The following is an 11305-nucleotide window of genomic DNA, read 5'->3' on the forward strand; positions in this document are numbered from 1 at the left end:
CAGATCCCAACTAGGTCAGATGCTTAGAGTTCAGGAGAGCGACAGGTCTCTACACAACATAGTCTATGAGGATGCTAACCCACCTCGCCATGCTTTGGTTGGTGGTAACTTCCCTACAGATGATCACATGTGTCCACTTTTTCAGCAGCAACTCCGTGCTGGATCGAACCGCTCGCCTGACTTGGTTATTCCTAAGGCAAAGGTGGTTCTCCTGGCATTGAGGAGGAGCTTGTTGCCATGGATTGGCAATGCTGAGGCCATCACTAGTCTTTAGTAGTGGCTTCTTCTGTCCATCCTCAGTCACGATCGGTTTGATATTTTGGACTTTCTTATTTATGAGATTGAGGACGTGATCTTCGATGGGATGGCCCTGGCCCGACACCAGCCATACTCTCACTTCATCTCCTACATTCTGAGCTAGCTTCACCACCTATAGTATGTGCAGGTGTACCAGTCGTCCTGGACACATTTCTACCCGTACACGCCATCTGCACCAAGAAACAGACGTCATGGCCAGAGGGCCATGAGGCGGGCCCAAGAGCAGCTCGCTGAGGCAAAGTGTGAGGCAGCTTCTTAAGAGGACTAGGCACTTGCAGAGGTAGAGGCACAATTGCCTATTTACTTTGATGTGGATCTTCATAGTGATAGTGACGGTGATGACATTGAGTATCTACCTCCTGTCAAAGGCACACACGACCATGAAGCCAGTGGCTCGGACTCCACAACACTAGTTTCAACACCGCCACCTCCTCCAGTCACTGCTGCCACATCTAGTCAGCCGTTAGAGCTTTTTGCTTTTCTTCAGAGACTGGTTGAGGGTCAGCAGTAGTAGGTTGAGCACACCCGACATTTGGAGGAGTGATAGGCATATCAGAGGAGCGACAGATAGCTTTGCTAAAGCAGTTAACGCAGTGACACGAAGCATCACTTGCCATAGTTCAGTAGTCCATGATCAATATGTTCTCAATCTTCTCCAGCTGCATCAGTCATGTGCACCAGCAAATCAGATTACCACCACCTCAGTTTGTAGTGCTAGCACCTGGTCCAGCTCCAGCTTTGACTCCACCACCGACCAGTGTTGACGGGTCAGTCCCCACACCCCTATCTTCGGTCCCACTGTCTCCATTTCTTCAGACAAAGCCATTGCCTCGACCAGGTGCACCCTTTTCCCTGCCAGTTACCTCTCAGGTGTCCTCTCCATTGTCTACAGCTCCACTCACTTTTGAGGAGAACACCTCGACCGACTCTGCTGGTCTGAGTGCCACAGTTGGTCCCACACCTGCAGTTCAGCATCCTAAGTTTGTACTTAGCTCAACAGAATCAGCACTTAGGGCTATGAACGCTCAGATAGCCGAGGAGATGGCCGCGCAGGGTGTTGTGGTTTCTAGCTCCGAGTCACCTGCTGCTCTAGTACCTGAGGTCTCTGTCTCAATGGCTCCTGATGTTTGCACTTCTACTTCTGTCTCAGCGATCGCATCCACTCCTGCACCTGTTGTCAGTGCACCTAGTCCAAAGGATCCTGTTGCGACCACATCTACTCCTTCTCCTGGTGTTAGTGCACCTGCTCCAGAGGATCCTATTGTGGTGACCGCACCTTCTCCTACTCCTGCTGTCAGTGCGCCTACTTCGAAGAATCTTGTTGTGGCGACTGCACCTGCTTCCTCTGCAAGACCTTCGTCTCCTGACTTTGACACCCTTTCTACTTCTAACGAGGCTAAGCACAACTCCGGCTCTTGCTCCGGTACCAGGTTCGAGGTTCATCCTTCTACCGCCACAACGACGCCTCTTTCTTCTCTGGGGCCAGATGCTAAAGAGGTAGATATTTAGGGGAACAGAGGAAGTAGAGTGCTAGATATGTGATATCTTATGTGGTTTTCATGCATGTACAGGTTATTTGTATGTGTGGATAAGTAATGCAATGTGTCTTGTACTGATTTGGCCCGGTCTTTGTGCTCAGGTGCTAACTTTAGGCCTCTTGACCTCGGAGGCGAGGCCGAAGGTGGGACCATAGAGCATCAGCTTTGACCTGCTTTTTGCATTAGTACCATCAGATGACTCTTCGATAGAATTGCCTTACAACCATGATGCGAAGGAGGAGCAAGAAGTAGCGATCTGTAAGCGTGCCCAGGAGGAGGAGGATCAGAGGCTTCCCTGTCAGTGGTGCACTGTGAAGGAGCAAGAAGCAGCATCCCGCAAGCGTGCCCAAGAGGAGGAGGACGAGAGGGTGACCCATCAGTGCATTGTGGATGAGCATGAGAGGGTGGCTTGTCAGTGTGCTGTAGAGGAGGCGGAAGGCTCAAACCATAGTGGTGTTCAGGCGTCAGACTTCGATGTCTTTGACATGCTGTCGAGCCTAGAGCATAGGTGACACTACGGTCGATCAGGCATGGCCGAGTCCTCCGCTCCACCACCATCGGCTCCCCAGCATCCCCGAATATACACACGCCATCAGTCGTCCATGTGGAGACCCGATGCTCATCGCGGGAGAGGTAGAGGGATTTTGTACTGGCTCAACTTGATCAACTTTTCTGGAGGTGACCTATGAGAACTATTATGTATATATATGTGTGTTTGTCAATGCCTATGACTTGTAATATGTGTTCACTCGAATATGGCAAAGAATGTGGGGAGTGTATCTAAGTCAAGGGAAAGAACTTTGCCTATTGCAAAGTTCGTATGGTGAGCTACCTAGAGGCTCTTTCCCCTGAAGTTTGGGTCGTCGCTTCCGAAGGATTTGAAAACCTCTTAGTGAGATTCAAGTTAAATGGAATGCTAGGGCTAGGAAGACCTCTTAGTGAGCTTCAACTTAGTCTCTCTCAAATGTCTCAAGGTGACATCATTCGCAAGATCTTGATGGTGCTCCCCAAGCTCAAGTATTGCATCGTCGTCTCACTTCTTCATTAGAAAGACCTTGGTGAAATGGAGGTTCATGAAGTGGTGGGGAGTATATTATGGTGCGTTGGGGAGTATATTATGACCTCAAATAATTAGGGAAAAAAGGTGAACGAAAAGAAAACTTGTATTGATAAGAGATCGATTGCGTGTTGTTTCAATCGGTCCTTACCCCTTTAGCTATTTATGAGGGGCGGCATGGACTTCTCCATCAAGGAGTGGACTCTATCTCGTCCTTAAACCAAGTATCTAGCTATTTCCTAAAATAATTCATCCAAAACATCACAAACATGCGGGATTATCCAACCCAACAAGCCTCCCATGTAGGGGACGTGTTTATGTGCCATAAACAAGTTGTATTCGGCCAAGAATATGAAAGAGTCTGAATAGAACATAGAAACCAAACTAGTCCAAATCAAAATGTGCACACCGGATAAATCGGTGTGAACAAAATGCTATCACCGGACTATCTGGTGAATGCAATCTTCAGAAACCCTAGATTTCAAGCTTTGTTCTCACCGGATAAATTGATGTGAACAAAATGCTAGTGCCAAAGATTTATGTTTACGCCGTACAATTACTCAGAAGTGTTTTTGGAAGTCCTTCTTAACTCTGGATGTTTCGATGACCTACCAAAGTTTTGCTCTTTGTCCGGTGTTCATAATCTTCCATTGCAACTCCTCTCCTCCATCTTCTATACACCGGATGATCTGGTGATGACACCGGAGTATTCACCAGACTAAAAGTCATAGAGTAAACTCTAATTTGAACTCACTAGATGATCATGTGTTAAAACAAGCTATCACCAGATTATCCAATGTTCGCATTAATTTTGACACGAGACAAATTTGAGTGTCAACACTAGTTTATAATCCCTAATCCTCTAATTCCGTAGTTCATACGATTTACAAGTGCATAGCTTCACGCTCTGCCACTGCACCCCAAGCGCAAAAACTAGTTGGTGCGCGTGACACTTACAAAATTTTGTGCGCCAAAAGCCATCCAAAATGATATGCAAAATATCTATTTTGTGCCTGCCTTCCCAAAATCTTCCCTGGACGTGCCACACCACAGCAAGGGTGTTTTGGTACAACTGAGGGCAACTGGCAAAATATCCCCAATCTTCCCCTCTCTGTCATCCCCAATCTTCCTCTCGCCGTTCCCTACCCCATCTCCAATCTTCCCCTTGTCGTCATCCCTAATATTCCCCTCACTGTTCCCTGCCCGTCCCCTTCTCCCTCCCAAGACCCCGATGGCACTAGGGCGGAAGGTGGCACCAATTCAACGGAAGATGGCAGAAACTTCGTTTCCCACGTTTTGTAAGCATCAGTCAACGGAAGACGCGAGCGAGTAGGTGGTGGATATGGATCTGGTGGGCAAGAAGCCACCATCGAAGGAGGAGGGGGCGGTTGGGATGGCACTTGTGTTGGGGTTTTGGTGGCCTCCTCTAGCAGGTGTTGGGGTTTCGGCAGCAGCGAAGCCACCCGAGAAGGAGGAGGTGAGCGGGTGTTGGCCATTAATCCGGTGGCGGGAAAGCCGCTGGATACGGATGAGTTGGGCGGGGATTATGAGGGAAGGGGGCAGGGAGGGGGGTGCGCGCAGTAGGCGGGGAGCAGTGAGGTAATTGCTTGTAGGTTGTAGGTTGATGGAAGACTGAGGCCGTTGGTTTTTATTCTTGCTTTATTTTTTAATCTTGTTTGCTTGCTCGATTTGGCCGTTCACATGTTGAAGAATGTTAAATTCATATGTTTGTAGCTTATTTATTTGACCCATCGATGAGGCCGCCAGCTAGTTAGCCATTAGGCCATAACCATCTCCAATTAGCATGTTCTATCTTAAATAGTTTATATCAATATTGTTGCATGCTTACATTAGTTACTGTGTAAATCATTATTAACTGCACTTGTGCCATTCTCTTCTCAATACTGAAACAGTGATGATTATGCATATGAAATTATTCATACTACTAAAATGCAAATAGAGCTTGGATGCACACACACAGTAGTGCTATATTAACTTGAAATTGTATTTAAAGCTTACTACACACACAATACTGCTATATACTTGGATGCTTACATTGAGTTGACTTGCTTCTACATGTATTCAAACAAACAATATTACACTTATTTGTTTTTTTATGAATGTATAGAAGCTCCACTTACCGAATATGACAAAACGAGGGCTCAAACTATGATGAGAAACAATCTAGTGTTGCAAAAACTTGGTGTCACTGCATTAGCATCAATAGTTAACAATACATTTCGAAAGAGCAAGGGTAGTGGTCCCGAAGATTCAAGTTCTTTGTATGACTCTCAAGAGAACGAGGACTCTGAACAAGAGGAAGTTGATACGGTATTAATTCTTCTTTGCATGTGCAAATTTGTGTTATCACTGTTGCAGTGTTATTTCTCATTAGCTTTGATTATGCAATTTGTTTAATTTGGATCTAATTCTTCTTGTATTCTGCCTATTGAGGCCTCACAGTCTTCTAAGGATCTACCTAACAAGAGTTCCAAGCAGATTGGCAGCATGTCTATTGGAGGAGCAAGAGCATCAAAGAGAGTGGTGGCACCTAGCAACAAGAGCAACCTATTAGAGTCACTAGGCAGAAGACAAGGGAATTGACATCAACTGAGGAAGTTTTCCATGGTATGAGTCCAAATCCATAAGAAGTGTCCACCCTAAGCCTATCTACTGCCACACACGATGAATTGGTATCTACTAATTCTCCAACCCAACATGAGGACCAGATCTAGATGAGCGATGAAGGCAAGTGGTTGTATCTCCTTTGTGCAAAGCAAATATTCTTTACACTATTGCAAATAGCAACTAAATGATTTACACTAACTCTATGAATGTAATTTTGTCAGGTGCACCAACTGTCAGTACACAACAAGGGCAAAGGGGAAGAATAATGGGGAAAAATCTCGATAGGATACGGAGAGGGTTATTCACTAAGATTGCAATCCATATTTCTGAAGGGAAGATACGGCCAAAGGTACCTATGCAAGCTGCAAAGCTTGCATCAGAGTGAGGGATCATACTTAGGTAGCATATAACAATCCTTCCACACTGGAAGGAGTATAAGAAGAATGAGTCTCATCTTACAAACTACATTAGAAAAATTGATGTAAGTATATCAACTCTTGGCCAAAAGTGAAGTCAAATTCTATTTTACTTGTTCTATCAAAGTTCATTGTATCCTTTGCATTCTCTTTTCCATCAGTAGTGCCATATGTAACTGCGATGTGAACTCAGTTTTATGCATCAGTTCAGTTCAGTTCTGGATAGCTTCATCAATTCAGTTTTGTACCTAAACAATTTATTTTACAGCCTTTAATAAACATGGTTGTAGAAAATTTATTTTTTTCACGATGCATTGTTATTAATTATTCCTTTGTTTTACATGGCATTAGTTCATCACAAGCGATATGTTACTATCATTGTGATATGTTACTATCATGTGTTATTGTCATGTAGTTCAGATTAGTCTTGTTCAACTCAGTTTTGGATTTGGATTCCTCCTATGTTATAAATGTTGTTTGTCTACCAGATAAAAAATGTGCAACCAAAAAACCATTTTACAGAACACTTGAATTTAGCACGAACCAAAACGTATGGATTAATGGTCAAGCAAGATATTTGCTACTAAACTGCACACTTTCTGTTTAATGAAGTTTGCATATTCTTGGGATGTCGCATGCATATATGGCACTATTGCTTCTAAATGTTGTACCGTATTTTCATGAAAATTGAATCCTTGGAGTATTTTTTAGTATTTGGTATTTTTATTAGTCTATCTTACACAAATATATCATCTGCAGGACAAGTGTATCAAAAACCAATTGAATCATGAGAAAGTCCGATTTCAACAGCGGACAGGCTCTTGGTGCTACATTGCACATGCCCATGTCATGGTAAGAAACTAAAATAATGATGTTTGTGATCACTACACATGAAATCCTAATCATGTTCCAAGCTATTAGTTTGAAATTGGTTGCACATCATTTTAGAAGCAAGACAAATATAAAGATGTAGAGCCCACCGTGATTGATCTTTTCAAGGACTGCCATTGCAGCAAGAATTTTGGTTTTAGTGAGCAAGTAAAGAAAGCTATTGTAAGTCCTTGTTTCCTCTTTTACCTTTTCTACATGAAGTACACTTGAAAAATCTGAGTACAAGATGAAAGTCTGAGTTGTAATCCTTCTATTGCTAGGCTGATATAGAAGCAATCACAGCTGAACCAATACAAGATGGACAGGAACCAAAGTATGCTACTGAAGCTATTTCTCAAGTTCTGCAATCAAGTACATTTCTTCAAAATGTGGGCCTTTAGCCAACCTCAAGAAAATGTCCAAAGGTGGTGTTTCTTCACAGGTAGAAGAGCTTCAGGCTAAACTTGAGACCGAGAAACAAGGAGTAGCAAAACTTTGACAATAAATTGATCCTCAGCAGCAATAGTTGGATACCTTGAAGAAGCAGGCACAAGAATCAGAAACAACAATGGAAAACTAGTCAAAAGAGATTGAGAATTTGAATAAGACAACACAAGAAACTAATGCCCTCCTTCGTCAACTGCTAAGCTTCAGTTAGGGTCAGGTCAACCTACTCCCTAAAATTTCTGGATTCTGCTTATCAGCTTGATGTAGCTCCAACTCTTGGTGAACTGTTGTGGTTTCTATTTCCATGATTTTGAGACCTAGGAGACAGTATATTCTGTGACCTTGTGGTTGTTTCATTATATCTAGGGTCTGTTAATATTATTATTGTATTTTGGTCTGTGGGAGGTCATATTTTGGTCCTAGAGACAATTATATTTTGCTTCTTGGGAGCTATCTATGAGCAATGTGAATTGTAGTATTTTTTATGTGAACTAGTATTATAAATTAGTTTATGTTTCTCTGCACATTTTGTGTTTTATGAATGTGTCTGATATATGCATATGTATGAGCTACCAACTAGGCCAAAAAAGATGGATTGGAGGCCAACTAGGCCAAAATTTTCAAGTAAAATAGGCTTAAGTTCATATATATGTACATATATGAAATGGGCTTGAAATTGTTATGAACGTTAGAATGGGCTTGGCCCATTGATAATTGGGCCCAAAATAGTATCATCTGTAAAATAGGCCCCACCCATAAATATTGTGCCTCAAAATGGGTTTAGCAAAAAACCGAATTAGGCCTCAAAATAGGTTCAGTCAAAATTGAATTGGGCCTCAAAATGGGATGAGCGCACATTACTTGGGCTCAACAATCAACATAGACTCAGCAATCACATGGGCATTTCGCTAAATCATGATGACAAAATTCGTCACAACATTTTGCCACGTCAGATCCATAATTCGTCACAACATTTTGCCACGTCAGATCCATAAGTCGTCACAACATTTTGCCACGTCAGATCCATGTCACTAGGTTGTAGAATTTATGATTATCGCTATTCACGTGGCAGCACTGTAGCCACCAACTTGTGATATTTTTTTAAAAGTGATAATGCATAACGTCATAAAAGTAATGATGATATAATTTTGTCATAAATTTCTATGACGAAAAAGCTTTCATTCGTCACTGAATTTGATTAGAGACGCAAGAAATGTGACAAACAAATTTTCATCATACGGCCATTACAAATTTCATGTCATGATAAATATTCAATAATCAGTGTCGGAAGCTTATGGTCACAGAATAGGAGATTTGTTGTAGTGGATGGAAGAAGCACGACTGCAGCAGGAGGCACAGCACGAGCGCCAACAGGAATGTCAATGTCGAGAACAAGAATGCAAGTGATAGTCCTAGGAACTTCAAAGGCACGAGGAGGAACACTGTCTTCGATAGGACATTATAAGAGGCAGGTGGTTGAGCTTCAAAGGCGAGAGGAACAACTACAAAGGCATGAAACGCTCCTGCATCGGCAAGAAGAGGATAAGCGCAAAATGACACGTCAAAGAAGGGGGAAACATCCCTGGTCCACCCAGTAGAAGCCTTTCTCAATCTGCATCAATGTAATATTAGTGTGAACTTTGTGTTACCTGCATACATCCAACAATGCCAATAAAATTGCCGGTTTATACTAGACTCGTCCAATTAATAAACTTGTACTCGTTTGAGTCGTAGACTTTTCAGAAGTAGCCTTTTTAGACCAAAACTTTTCTATAGAAGCCTTTTTAGACCTAGCCTTTTTAGAAATAGCTTTTTGAGACATCGCCTTTTTAGAATTAGTCTTTTCAGAATTAGCCTTTTCAGAAGTAGCTTTTTCATTTGACATAACCACTCCATATAGCAAAATCAATTACTTTCCCAGGTTCAATTTCCGTGGACTTAGTCCATGAACCAGCATGAAACTCAAGTATAAATAGAGGATCCTTGGCAACATCTAAAACCAAATCATTTGCCTCAACCTCCACAACTCCTACTACAATGTCATTTGATCCTCTCCTCACGAAATAGTTGTTGGATACAACACCTGCTGGGGTCGAAGTGCCCATGTGCTAGTACGGAGACATTTGTAGGGTGCTGAAGTCCTCTGAATTCTCTGACACCTATGCCAGGAGGTTCTGCATATGCCTGAACTACGAGTACGATCCACCCAGGGCAGCATCCATGTTGGCTACCACCGCCAGGTACACTCTTCTAGCCAAACTTCTCCAAATACAACCGAGATATACCACTAAACATTTTTGTCTCTATCACTGTCTCCGCCATGACTATGTGACTTTCGTACCATGACTTGATACTGAGCAGTCGTAATCAGATGTGTTCCTCCTACACACTCAGCACCAAGCCGCTTGGAGACGATTCCATGAAATAAAAGTTGACGAGAGGAGGGAAACTACGCACAAACGCATTCAGGAGGAGCAGCAGAAGATGTGGGAGGAGCAAAACCACATGAAGGCGGAGCTCCATGAGGTGGAGAGGTAGAGGAAGCACGAGCAGGCACGTCAGGTGTGTGAGGCAGTACCAGAAACTCCGAGGAAGTACCAACGTTGCACTTAGTAGAGTTGATATTGTAATCTTGTTGTTTACATTCCCTAAGGCATGTTAGGTTTAGAGGCGGTGCAATGAGGTTAGACTAATCGTGTACCGTACATGCCATCGTGTATGTTGCAGCTCTGACTAAAATCATCATGTTCAATCTTCATTTTTTGACAATTTCGCGTATCAAAATTATCTCTAAAACATCGAATGACAACGGACTTTAAAAAACTTGGACAATAATGAATGTCGAGGGATGGATAACGCTTATTCTACCACAAATCAAAGTGACCATGGACCGAATCCCTAATTCAGTAAGATGTCACCCGTTGGTTGGGCCCATCCAATGGGGACATCTTGGTGATGCCCTCTTATTGGGCAACATCAAGGTGTCACCCACTAGATGGGCGACAACAAGGTGTCACCCAACCAACGGGTAACACTTTCTGCGCCACATCAACGGGCTGCCAGGATGGCTTGCCACGTCAAGGTGTCACTCGTTGGATGGGCTTGTTGTCGCCCATCTACCAGGCGATGGTAGCCTATTCCTACTATTTTTTTGAAATGGCCGTGTATTTTTGGAAATATTAAAAAATTCCAACACTGAGATTGTGGACTGCACGCTAATATTCTAGTTCTGGCTAGGCCTCATTTCTGGTTAGCATTGGCCTGGGACAATTTTAACCGAGCCTTGTTTCTTAACTTAGCCCGACCTGATTGGATTAAGTCACACAAACTCAAGATGCAATGTCAGGTAGGGATGGTAACGGGTCGGGTCAAGGCCAGGTGGAGCAAAACCACACCCGACCCAAAATCCGCCACTTTCAACCCAACCTGAGCCCAAAATGACAAATGGACGAAAATTGTCACACGAACCTGCACCCATCGGGTGCCTGGTGGGTTTCAGGTGCCCGGGGGGGATTCCATCTCCTGGCTTTTAGTGAAGTAATGTTGGGATGATACAAAATCTATATTTTAAACAATTGTAGTTGTGAAGCACTATTAGCATAAAACCCGACACAGAGGTTACATACACCGACAAATATTACATGGGACATGGGGTTTATCATTGCTGCGTGAAATGACTCTAACCATAAAAAGATGACGACAACAAACGTTAGCATGTACGGTACGCCAAAAAACTAACCTAATAGCATACCACTGGTAATCCAAACATTCCTTAAGGAATGAAAAAATATCAGGTTACAATAGATACTCTCTACTGAGTGCACCTAATATATTTGTGCTTTCGCAGGGCTTTGGGGTCCTGTGCCTTAGCGTGATGGGTCATCTCCTGCTTCATTTCCATCTTTGATTCACGTGCTTCAGCCGCGGCGCGCTACTTCGCTGTCTTCCTCATGAGCTGCTCCTCTTGATGCTTTAGTTGTAGTTTCTCCTGCTGTTGCTCGTACTCTCGGCGTTCATACGCTTAATAGATA

General features: G+C 43.2%; 1 pseudogene; it reads left to right on the forward strand.

The window, feature by feature from the left end:
• Positions 1-1335: 1335 nt before the first annotated feature.
• Positions 1336-7536, forward strand: LOC133927719 (uncharacterized; annotated as a pseudogene).
• Positions 7537-11305: the final 3769 nt, after the last annotated feature.

Source organism: Phragmites australis, chromosome 8 (assembly GCF_958298935.1).
Source record: "Phragmites australis chromosome 8, lpPhrAust1.1, whole genome shotgun sequence".
NCBI lineage: Eukaryota > Viridiplantae > Streptophyta > Magnoliopsida > Poales > Poaceae > Phragmites > Phragmites australis.